Consider the following 12,275-nt stretch of genomic DNA (forward strand, 5'->3'; position numbering starts at 1 on the left):
CTGTTAGGCCAGGAACACACATGCCTAAAACTGTATGGTAGAAAACTGAATCAGAAATCACCTTTCCGTTCGGTTTCCGTTTTACGTTTTTATACCAGAACACGCATACGTAAAAATCCTGGCCAAATAGGAAACACCACTGCCCCTAACAGTACTAATTTTATTAATATTTTCCTCTCATATATCTATCCCTTTGTACCTTCCATTTTTTCCCTACTTCCTCGGCTATAAAATAGAAAATTTAAATTAATAGACTTGTGTTCCAAATCCGAATTAACAACGTTTGATACTAGGTCTATATATCGATTGGGTTAATGTTACCTGTGGTGCCAAAATGGCGGCTCGTCTCTGATTCAAAGAAACAGACGAAAGAAAACAGTGGAGACGCACGTTCTAACCTAACCTAACCTATTCTGATAATTTGGTTGGTAATAATTATGGTAATTTATTAGAATAGGTTAGGTTAGGTTAGAACGTGCGTCTCCACTGTTTTCTTTCTTCTGTTTCCTCGAATCAGAGACGAGCCGCCATTTTGGCACCATAGGTAACATTAACCATCGATTATACTAAACCTAGACCGTACCAGTTGTAGGGTTAATTTAAGCTTTTGTTTTCACTGTTCTAATTGCAAATTTTCTTTTTTACAGAATGAAGAGGTTGGTGCAGTTTGGAGACAGTTCCGGAAAAGGAAGGCGGTGGCTCCGGCGGGAGGGTGTTCGCTGAGAGGGAGGGAGCTCGACGAGCGAGAGGCAGCGGGTGAAGAAGACCTTCCCCAAATGCGCGTGGCGTGGCATCCTCCCGTAATCGGGATTATGCCACACTACACTCTGAGTCCGTCGCACTTGGCAGAGGTCTTCGGGGGTCATCCACCCACAGACTTTATTGTGCAGGATGTAGGTCAGGTCCTTCGCTCTCCTCATGACACTGTTCGGAAAAAAAAGCTGTCTGATAAAGGTAATAATGTTGACCTTAGATAATAAATGAATGAACTTCTGGTTTTCTCACTGTCTTTGTGTTTTCTAGGAATATTTAGGAGGCAGAAAAATGTCCCTTCCTGAAGAGCACGAAGTGGCCATTTATCGTACAAGCGAATATTTTCCGAAATCTCCGATGATAAACGACTGTTTCATTTCATTTTTTAATACATCTTATTCTCGTATCGTAATTTACTGTTTTTCTGTTTATAGACATGCCGAAGATATTTTTCGATCAGACACACACACACACACAGACACAACATCACTGTACGCGAAGATATCACCGTTTAACGTTAACTGGAATTCTCGCACTCACACAATCAAACGCCTCGTTCTGTGTAATTTGACCAAACGCCAATTTTAAAAATGAAAACGCTTTAAATTGGCGGCCGAAGGGGCTCTGGTATTCACACTTTGCATGGATTAAATGGAATTTCAGACATTAGCATCAATGACCGTTTTGTGATAAATTTGTTTGTTAACACTCTAAGAGTGACACTAAACGATTTCATTACACGACAATGTACTGTATTTTACAGATGTTGAAGTTAATTCTTTTGAATCCGTTTAGTAAAAAATACAAGAAAACACAAGAAATTTTTCTTTAACTATTTGTTAAAGAAAAATATTTCTTCTTTAACACAATCTACGAAATAATTTGTTAATTTGGATATAACGTCCAGAAAATATAGAAAGAAATGTTAAACAGTCGCGAACACGAAGATAACTTCGCCATTGTAGAAAGGATCGTACACACCTATTGGACAATTAACGCACATACGCGTACCTCTTATCGTAATGTGCAATAAATGTTTTCACCTTTAAAAATCTCAAAAATGATAACGAATATTAAGTAATTTATTTATTAAGTGTATAAAACAATTTCTGAAATTTTATACGTAGTGATTTGCATAATACCTTGCCCCGTTACTCTACTATTTATCTGTGAGTTTCGCTTCTGTTTTCGTTGTTAAATTCAAGTTTTATTTTATGAGTTTGTGCATTTAAAATATTTTAACTATGTTTTTTTGGCGTGACCTTATCATTTCACTGTTGAAAGTGTGTTACGTTGTCTTATTTATCGAATGTTCTCTGGAAAACAAAGTAAGCACTGTAGTCTATTATCGCGATAAAATGAATGTTGTCTATTAATTTAAATATTTAAGAATCAAACCAGGAAAGTCACTTCAGTAATGAACTTAATTTGCTTCTACTTTAATACTGAAAAGAATAAATTGCACTACTACATTTATAGTGTGTGTGATTTTTCATTACGATCCATCTTTATAAATGTTGTAATACGTTGTGAATTGTTGTCCATTTGTTCCCCAGAACAGTAAAAATAACATTATTTCCAGTTATTGATCGGCACGTCTCTCAACTTGTTGTGTATTTCCATGATTTTAACAATCAAGTACATTTATCCAACTATAAATACATTCGAAACGTTCAGATTTCTTCTCTGGATTACGTTAGTGACGATAATTCGGTGGATTTCGAAAACAATCAGTAGTCTGAAGTAAGTGTTTTGTCCGTTAATTACAAATATTTCTTTTTAAATATTTATATAAACTCTACATGAAAAATATATGTTTTTTGTAGTTTAGAACAAAGATATTCAACGTGGAGGGAGGGAATTGGAACAGACTTTTCGACTACTGTTTGATACTCGTCGAATATGTTATCTATGCCGTCATCTTAACGTGCGTAGATGTTTACGTACAGAATTACTTCAAATAAGAGGATAACGTAACAGAATAGAACCCTTTTTTATATTGTAATATACAGAGGGTGTTGCACAAGATTCATTAATCGACAGTCTTCTTGTATTCAGAAGATATTTTACTTTCGGTATTTATGAAACTTTTAATTTGGGTAAAATTTTACTCGTATTATTGAAGAATTTTAGGTGTTTGTGTAATGACTTTTTACTCTTTGTAAACTCTCTTAATCGTGGCCGAATTATGTTTGTATGTTTTGCATATTGCTATAATCCATATTTTAATCAATTTTCTAATGTAGACAAGTCAATTTTTTTGTGATCTTGAAATTTCGTTTATTTTATAATTTTCTTTTTTAATTTCTAACTTCATCCCAAACTATTATTTATAAAATTTAATGTTTTAAATTAAAGAACTTCAGTTGAAAGATTTTTGTAATAAGAAAACAAAGCTGAAATCTGTCGAATTAATCTCTCTGCATCCATTAAAAGCTGTGGTGAGCTGGATTTGTGGGAAATGACCACCAATTTCTAGTGTCAGAGCTAATGGTGTTATGTCGAGATAAGATATGACGTATAATATTTCCACACAACTCGAATGATGGTGTGATGTTTCCGTGTTCATCGATCCCACTTCTGAAATTTAATTTCGTTAGCAGGGAGCAGCCATGATAGAGGATTATCGCTGGACTCTGAAAAGTGAAAACAGTAAATATACAGTGCAGTACAACGGACTCTTATGTTTGTTGTATATATTTCCCTACATACTGGAATATACCTGTGACATCTAAACCTTACGCGACAGAGTATTTTCGTGGTCATTTTCGAATACAGTTCACCCGTTTCTATGCAAGACAACTTCGGTCCGGAGGCAAGAAATAGTTTAATTTCTAACGCTAGGAAAGAAATTAAAAATTTACACATTAACGAAATTCACGAAGGAAATTTAAAAGTTTCGTTTCAAACATCAACATCGAATGACATTTTGTATTTAGGGGAGTGTCGTACAGTACCAATAGCTACTATATTTTTGCTACTAGAGCTTGGTAGCAGCCGAGGCAGCTAGCATTCTAAGAGCATAAGCAGAAGAATATCCGAAAACATCTTTCGTTCCATTGAACAGTTATCACAAACAATATGCTTTTCCATTCTTCTGCCTGGCTAACTGCACTTTGAATTCCGTAACTATCGAAATAAAAAGACATTGGATCGCGATTTATTTTGAACCGGAAAGGAATGTGTTCCAGGTATGTTTTTCGTCTACTTGTTCTTAAATATCACGGATAAAATTAGTTTGAAAAATACACAATGTCACCTTTTTAATTGATAAACACTTCAATCAGAAAATTTTGTACTTATTATAACTGCACAAACGACTTTTTTAAACAATACTTTAATAATAGTTTATATAAATATTTAAATTATAGTATTGATATTTGATTGACCACAAATTGAAGAATTTGACATTTTATATACAGTGGGTGATTGGTTAATGAACATCATCCGTTCCAAGACTTTGTTCGTTATCAGAATTGTTCATTAACCGATCGCCCACTGTATTGGTATTAATATTGTGAGATAAGCAGAGGGTCAGGGGAAAACCTCGCTGACCACTTACGCTGCACGGGTTGGTAAAACCCGACCTCGTTGTCGTTGGATGGCTAGGAGGGCAAAAAGTGAGTGGGGAGGTTCGTCAGTAAGTCGACAGGCGTCCTTACTTTGACAGGAGACAGGTTTGACAAATAACAATAAAGGTTTATTAACTAACAAAAGCGAACGTACAATAAAATACACATAAAATAAAGGTATACAGATAATTACTGCTAAAATGCGGATAAAATATCCCTATCGCTAATCGCGATCTAACCAATAAAGCGGTCACGTGCTAACTCCTAGTGGGAGAAAGTTTGCAAAGTCAATATACCTCAATATGTGGTCCGATGACCGTATGCAATGACCTCCTGGACTATGGAAGCTGGAATCAGTCTTATGTGCGGGACCGGAGACACTGGATTCAGACCTTCCTGGACGATCGCGCCCTTTCCAGAGTTAATCCGTGTTTTTATCCCATCATTGTTGGCACTGAGCCAGTCTATTATTCAATGTTCGATGACTAATTTGCTGACTCGTGATGACTGGAACTTTTGTTTTCTCTTTCTGATCGGATCGGATGTGTAATCAACATTCGATCGATTTCCTATCGAACTTGCGGGTCAAGAACCCCCTTTTAACTCTCGAATTCACGCCCTCAAAACCTGCGGGCTCAAAATATTTTTATTTATCGTATTTTACAGATTTCTCTGGTCATAAAACAAGGAGTGGGAAATATCAAAGTGAGAGGTGCAAAAAAGAATTTATTTCCAAAAACAGATTAAAATATTATCACAGGATTACACTGGACAAGGACTGTTCTCTTGCAAATTCTCTGGTCGTAAGTTCAACAGATCCATCAATTTATTAACCGCGTCAACATTCATACCAGAGAAAGATCATTTAATTCTAAAATATTCATTCTTTTTCATATTTCTTGTTGCTTAGAACTGCAGCAAATGCAATATCAAATGGCGCTGCAGTTTACCAGGCAGAAGAATGGTAAAGTATATTGTTTTTAAGGTAACTGTTCAATGGAACGAAAGACGTTTTCCGATATTCTTCTGCTTATGTCTGGAGAATTCCGGCGGTTACAGAGCTCTAGTAGCAAAAATCTAGTAGCGATGAGTACTGTACGATACTAGATGGCTCGATGTTGGTGACGTTTCAAACGAAATTCACGAACGAAAACGTTAGTTTACTTAGGGAAGAAAATTGCGTTCGGCGATAACGATGTTTCTAAATCTATTCGAGCAGGGCAGGATTTACATAAGGGCATTTGGGGCCTGTGCCCGGGGCCCCCACAAAACTAAAAAACATTATGTTTGAACATAATTTTTTTCTATTACCGCGACAGCCTAGTGTGGCCTAATCATGAGGGCAACAGGCAGAGAAAACAAACCCGGGAAAAAACCTATGAAACATCGGAAAATTTCGGGAAAAAATTTCACATAGGTATTTTTCAGTTAAATTAGAATAATTAGTTTTACGCTATAAAATATATGTATGTTTACAATAACCTTATTTTAAAATGAAATTTATAACTTCCTAGTTCAAATCTAATTGAAAGTACAGTATTTTGTGTAAACTTTCTAAATCATCAAATTTGCCTACTCTTAAAGGGGGGACCTCACCAAATTTGTGCCCAGGGCCCCTGGATTGGTAAATCCGGCCCTGTATTCGAGTGTTTAAATTGTGAGTTAAAAAGTGAAATAATACGAATAACAGTCCACACGAAGCAATCCATGAAAAATATTTCTGATAAGACTGCACTGGCAACACTTTTAACTTCGACTTTAGAAACGGCCATTTTCTCGTAGGTCTAAACGAAACTGGTGTCTAATTACAGAACGATTCCGTAGCCGTAGTTCTGTTTTTTACCACGAGATGTCGCTAGTTTCGTGACGTTCAGGTAGCGTATACTTCGTAGTGTAAGGTGCGCTTGGAATTTTTTGTCCATATTTTGGCTTTAAAACCATACTTTAGCATCGATAATTGGTTTCGAAGTATTTCCGCTACGTCGCTAAGAAATCGTTATGTAGAATATTGCTTTGGATATATCAGAAAATACTTGTTGTTATTGCGATAAGCGCTTCTCCTCAAGAGGAAATCTTACTAACAAACATGTAAGGCCGCGACTCCACTAGCCGTAAAAGAGCCGTAAAACCCCTCACCGTAAAAGCTTTTAATCACGTGACCATGATATTTTACGCCTGAGCAGGTCGTAAAATATCATGGTCACGTGATTAAAAGCTTTTACGGTGAGGGGTTTTACGGCCCTTTTACGGCTAGTGAGTCGCGACCTAAGATTAGAACATAGCAAATCCCTGTGGAGGAAAAGTCTATATTCTGTCGCGAAACTTCAAGTTCCGAAAGATTTTCTACTTCCCTTCGATTAGGAAAACATTTGGAGAAAGTACTGTACCTGTACGTGGATTTGCCTGCGAAATTGTGAAGTTGAAATTTAAAAATATGAAGGGCAAGTAAATTTCGTTCTGAAATTTTAAAAATGCTGTATTTAATTAATATATCTTAAAATAATTGTTTTCGTGAATATTAACAGCTCATTCAGTAGTAAATAAAAATATTATGTACTGTATTTGACAGATTTCTACGAATGGAAAGCTACAGAGGAGTTTGGTTTTGTGGAACATTTCAAAGATAAACGTTAATTGTAAAATAAAATATTGCAAATTTTCTAATATAAAACGTTTAAATTATTTCTAAAAAGCAATGAATAATTTTACTAAATAATACAAAAGAAAACAAAAATTTCGAGAGAGAGACTGAAAATTCGGCAGGAAAATATTGAAATTAAAAGAATTTAAGAAGGAAAGTTTACATTTTCTGTAGAATAACTTTTATAATATACTGTATAATTTCAAATATTTTCATAAAAATAACGAACAATATAAACATCGAATATTAGACAAAAGACAAATTTGCCGTTCGAGAAACGAACGGTAGCAAATTTTGTTTGTAATAAATTAATTCTGACCGTAGTGTATTTACACCGATTGCGTTCTGTCACCTGATTCAGTGACGTCGCAACCGACTGTAAATTATGCTCGTCGAGCTTCTTGACGTCACGAAGTAGCGACATCTTGTAGTAAAAAACAGAACTACGGATACGGAATCGTTCTGTAATTAGACGCCAGTTAAACGAATCGATAACGCGAGTGAGAATGACGACGACGTTCTCGTTTAAACAAAATTTTAAAAATAATTTATTTTATTATTTTTTTCGAAAATGGGACGATAGGTCAATAAAGGTTAGGAATCTATGGTGTAAATCAGTGTTTTTTAACTGTGGTGCCGCGGCACCTTAGGGTGCCACGGCGCCACCATTGGGGTGTCGAAAAGTTTAAGACCTTTAGGCATTTTCCTGGAAATTCACTTAAGTGTAATTCAAGATAACTCATTGTCAGTATTTCGACAAAATTCAATGAACTTAAATTTTGATTTTGAACACGTAGAAACATTACTTTTGCATTAAATGCTATTTAAAACTGTCAATTTTTAAAATTTTTCTTTCCGAGGTGAGAGTTCCCTCCCCGGACCCTACCCCAGCATTGTACATAACGTTCGTTTTCGCAAAAGATTCATCTGCCCCCATTAGTCCCTCTTTTTCATATTCTAAATCCGCCACCGGTCAAGGGTGCTGCAATTTTTTATTTTTCAATCAGGAGTGCCACTCAATGAAACAGGTTGAAAAACACTGGTGTAAATAATAGTCCTTCGTAATACCCCTAGTCCTTCGTAGTCCAGCCGGGAGCGCACGAGTCGAGCGTTCTCGGGACGCTTCCGCTTCCGGTCGGGGAGCCGGCGAGATGGAGTGTCGGACGCTTCATTCCGTTTCCTTCACCGGATCGGTCTGTCATCCCGGCTGCGTCGACTAGTCCGACGACAACAAATTAGTGGTGTGCGTGGAAAAAGGTGTCTATATCATGGTAGGTCCGGTCTCTTACTTCGTAACGTCGCCCACCCTCTATAACTCGGTGTAAATAAACCCGTCGAAAGGTCGCGAGCGTTTCGTCGTCGCCATTTAAAACCTTCATATTTTCCACGTCTGTGCCGTTTAGTCCGGAGACTAAACGAAAACTATCGCGTTGTCTGGTCCAGATTTATCCGTTTAATAATAATAACTGGATGGTGTCTGTATAAGACTTATGCCACTTTTGCGCCATCTGGTGTTTGACCGGACGGGTAAAATCCGAGAGACGAATAGCGGCGCTTTGCGATACTAGAGACGTTTTGCCACGCGCGAATGCCGGAAGTCGGGGGTACTACAGATTACCACCTATGGAATTTCAGGACTTTAATTATATATTTGAACTCAGGGGACCGAGACGAGTTCAACGGTGCCCTATTTTTGGATCGGAGACGAAAAATAAAAAAGTTATCATACTTTTTCACTTACCATACTTTTTTAATGCTCTTACGAAGACGGCACCATAGTTGCTAGTACTGCCATCTTGCGGTAAAGTCTGCAAACCATGACGTCGGACTACGGTCATCTCCAGTAGGGTTAAACACGCGATACGAGAGCGGAGAGAGCGACGCGACTTCCGATCATCGCGCGATCGCCATTTCGGTTAATGTTACTTATGGCAGCGAACATGGCGGCCGTTCCCACTGTTCGTGCTCCCTGACTGACCTCCCGGAGGGGAGCCACCGGCAGGCCGCCACGTGCTAAACGTCACTAGTTATTGATTCACGGTAGTTCTTGAACAAAGTAAAAAAAGGGGGAACATCTAAAGGCAATTTTAACGGCAAGCGACGCGACTCCCGATCGCGATAGCGAGGCCGACTTAGCGGAGAGAGCGACGCGACTCCCTGTCATCGTGCGATCGCTGGAAAAACGTATGATAATTTTATTCTTTTTCGTCTCCGGTTCAAAGGTAGGGTATCGTTGAACTCGTCTCGGTCTCCTGAGTTCAGATATATACTCAAAGACCCGAAATTCCATAGGTGGTAATCTATAGTATCCCCGGGAAGTCTCCGCTTGGAAACTTCCCGCATCCGTGAGAAGGCTCCGGAGTGCGATGCGGAGCGCTGGAATAGATACGAATCTTTGCCGGGTCCGGTTGCCTTCGATTGGCTTTCGAACGAGGCCCGTGGCGCCGATTTGTCGGTTCCGCCGTTTCCGGATCTGTACCGCCGACGGCCGTCTCCAAAACGTTCGTCAATCTTCGTGGGTTTGCCGCTTAATTGGATATCCACAGCGCCTCGTCGGCCCGTGCCGAGATTTTGGCTTCGACTGCCTCAGCATTAAATCCGCGGGTTGCGGAATCGTCGACTCGTCCGATCGACTTGTTTCGGGAAAAGTTATAAATCCTGACGAATGCCTTTCTTCGTATTAAAAGATTTTGTCTTCCTTTCTCGGTTTAGTGCGGGTGGAAGAAATACTATGTCGAGACGTTAAATGATCGACGAATTCGTAGCTCGATCCGTTCCGTGACGTGTGCAGCAAAAGATCTCCGTTCGAAGAACCTGCCTAGAACCGGATGCGGATCAGCGGAGAAGGCGTAGACTTTGCCACGCTTTCCATTTTTTGAACGTTAGTGAAGAGTCTAATGTGTTATTTGAAGCAAAAAATTCTTTATGAAAGTTGATCCGAAAAATAAAAAATTTTAAAATTTCCAGACCGAATCGTCAATTTATTATCAAAACTTTTGACGAATACGGCGGAAACCGGAATACGATGATAATTTTGTGGAGAATTACGTCATCCTTTTTTAAAAATAGGAAATATTTTGTTCTTACGTTGATTGTTTGGAGAAGTTCTTTGACTAATTAATGTGACGAATTGGGAATAAAATTATAAAATTCTATTGGAATATCGTCTACTTCGAAAGCCTTATTACCCGTCGTCTCCTCGAATGCATTCCCCATCTCGCGCGCGTTGCAATTCGAAAATGGGACCCGCCGGGAATTATTTACTTTGATAGGTGGCCGATGCTAATTATTTGTAAGTGTTTCCTCGTCGGTTGTAAAATGATGTAACTTAATTAGCTAATAGTAGTGCGTTTTACATTTTAATGCAATACAAAATTTAATTATATCGCTTAATAGTAAATGATTTTTTTTATTTTTATTATTGTTAACGTACAGTTTTGTGTTAAATAGGACATTCGACAAGCCTTCCGGAGCCTCACCCTGTAATAAATAAATAAAATAAAATTTTGTTTGTGTTGCAGAGTGCAAATCATGCTTAGTCCCTTGACTGCCAACGCGTCTCTCTTTCTCACCTTCGAGACCGCTCGTTGGTCGCCCGTCGGCATTGTCGACGAAGGTCGGTGAGTAACGAATAAAAATCATTTAGCATTCGTTAAGATATAACTAGAAATCCGTAGAAGCTTCGCAAACTGTTACGGAAGATTCTTGATCGAATTGACTTTCAAACCTGATGTAATTTAACTTTTTAACAAAGTACTTAACCGTTTGGGCTGTTAACATTTCCATTGTTACGTAACACTTCCATTGTTGACACTTCCATTGTTACTTCACACTTTCATTGTTATTGAACACTTCCATTGTTACTTCACACTTTCATTGTTATTGAACACTTCCATTTTTGATGAAAGTGTTAAGACTTAATCCCGTTTCTCTCCCCCCCCGTGAAGAAGAATTTCGAAAAATCTTTTCTTAGTGTGCATTCTCGTGACGTACTCTGTGTACCAAATTTCAACTATCAACTCCTAACCGTTCGGGCTCTGCGATTATTATTATTATTATTATGAACTCGTCTCGATTATATATATAGATTACGTCGAGAATTTTAATATTCCTCCTATAAGTAAGTCCAAAATATTTTAAGCGTTAATCTTCTATTGCGTAAAATATTTTGGATATTAATCAGATAGTTTATGCAATCAAATTCCATAGTTAATTGCATTCCCGAGTTATTAGCACGCAATGCTTGTACCAATATCGATGGATACGCTTCTTTCAGATCGAACATAATCGATACGTAATTAATTTTCTAATTGCTGCACGTGGATGAAATTCACTGTTGCTCAATCATATAAGAAAGTTGTCATTCGTGTACTTCTGCCATCCGAACTCTTTTGGAGTAAGTCAGTGTTTAAACGTCAGCATTAGCTGCTAAACACTCATGACGATTTAAAAAATATTATTCTAGCAAATTGAGAATTTTAAAATCAACTATTTTCTAATTACAGTCGGATTAAATTACAATTGATAATGGATTCGTCTGTACATGCCGGGTGTCCAGTTTGTCAGATCGACTTTCTTCTTCGAGCAGCCAAAGTCTTCGCTATGAATATAATAATGGACTGCAACTGCCAGAAGAACCAAAGAAAACCGAAATTTCATTTCTGCCTGGACAAAGCTTACGGATGTTACGAAAATGCGGTACAACTTTTCTTGTGGACTATAACAATTCGACAGTTTTTGGAAACACTTTTCGAAGGCGTAACCTGTAGCGAGTGGGTGTACATTTACGGAACCGACAATAGGTTTATCAGATTAATATATTCAATTATTTATCTGTGTTGTGCTGTTCTTTTCAGCATATTTAAAAGAAGAAAACTGTACTTCGAATACAAGAAAAGCGCTTACGAAGAAAAACTCTCCTTAAACAAATACTTTGAAGCATTTTCAATAATTTCACTTATTTTCTACGTCATTGTCTTACTTATTGAATCTGTAGTAGTTGACATCTTCGGTTTTCCAATGATAAGACACAAGAAATCTCCCGGAGAAGCAGCATTTTGTTGCATTCTTATAAATATCAGTCACATATATTATTTTGCTGTTATTTTCCTTTTTGCCTTGCAAGGTCTCATCGTTGGATTTATAATGTTCGGAAGGTTAAAATCTTTGTCAACAGCGATGAAGTGTTTCCATGCGGAACACAGCCGTTTGGAGATGTTCTTAAACAGTTGCGTAGAAAAGCACACGGAAATTTTGGACGGATTCGTACAGGTGAACGAGGTGTGCGAATACGTCTTTCCTCTGATCTA

Source organism: Centruroides vittatus, unplaced genomic scaffold, assembly GCF_030686945.1.
Source record: "Centruroides vittatus isolate TY-2023 unplaced genomic scaffold, ASM3068694v2 contig_957, whole genome shotgun sequence".
NCBI classification, from domain to species: Eukaryota; Metazoa; Arthropoda; class Arachnida; order Scorpiones; family Buthidae; genus Centruroides; species Centruroides vittatus.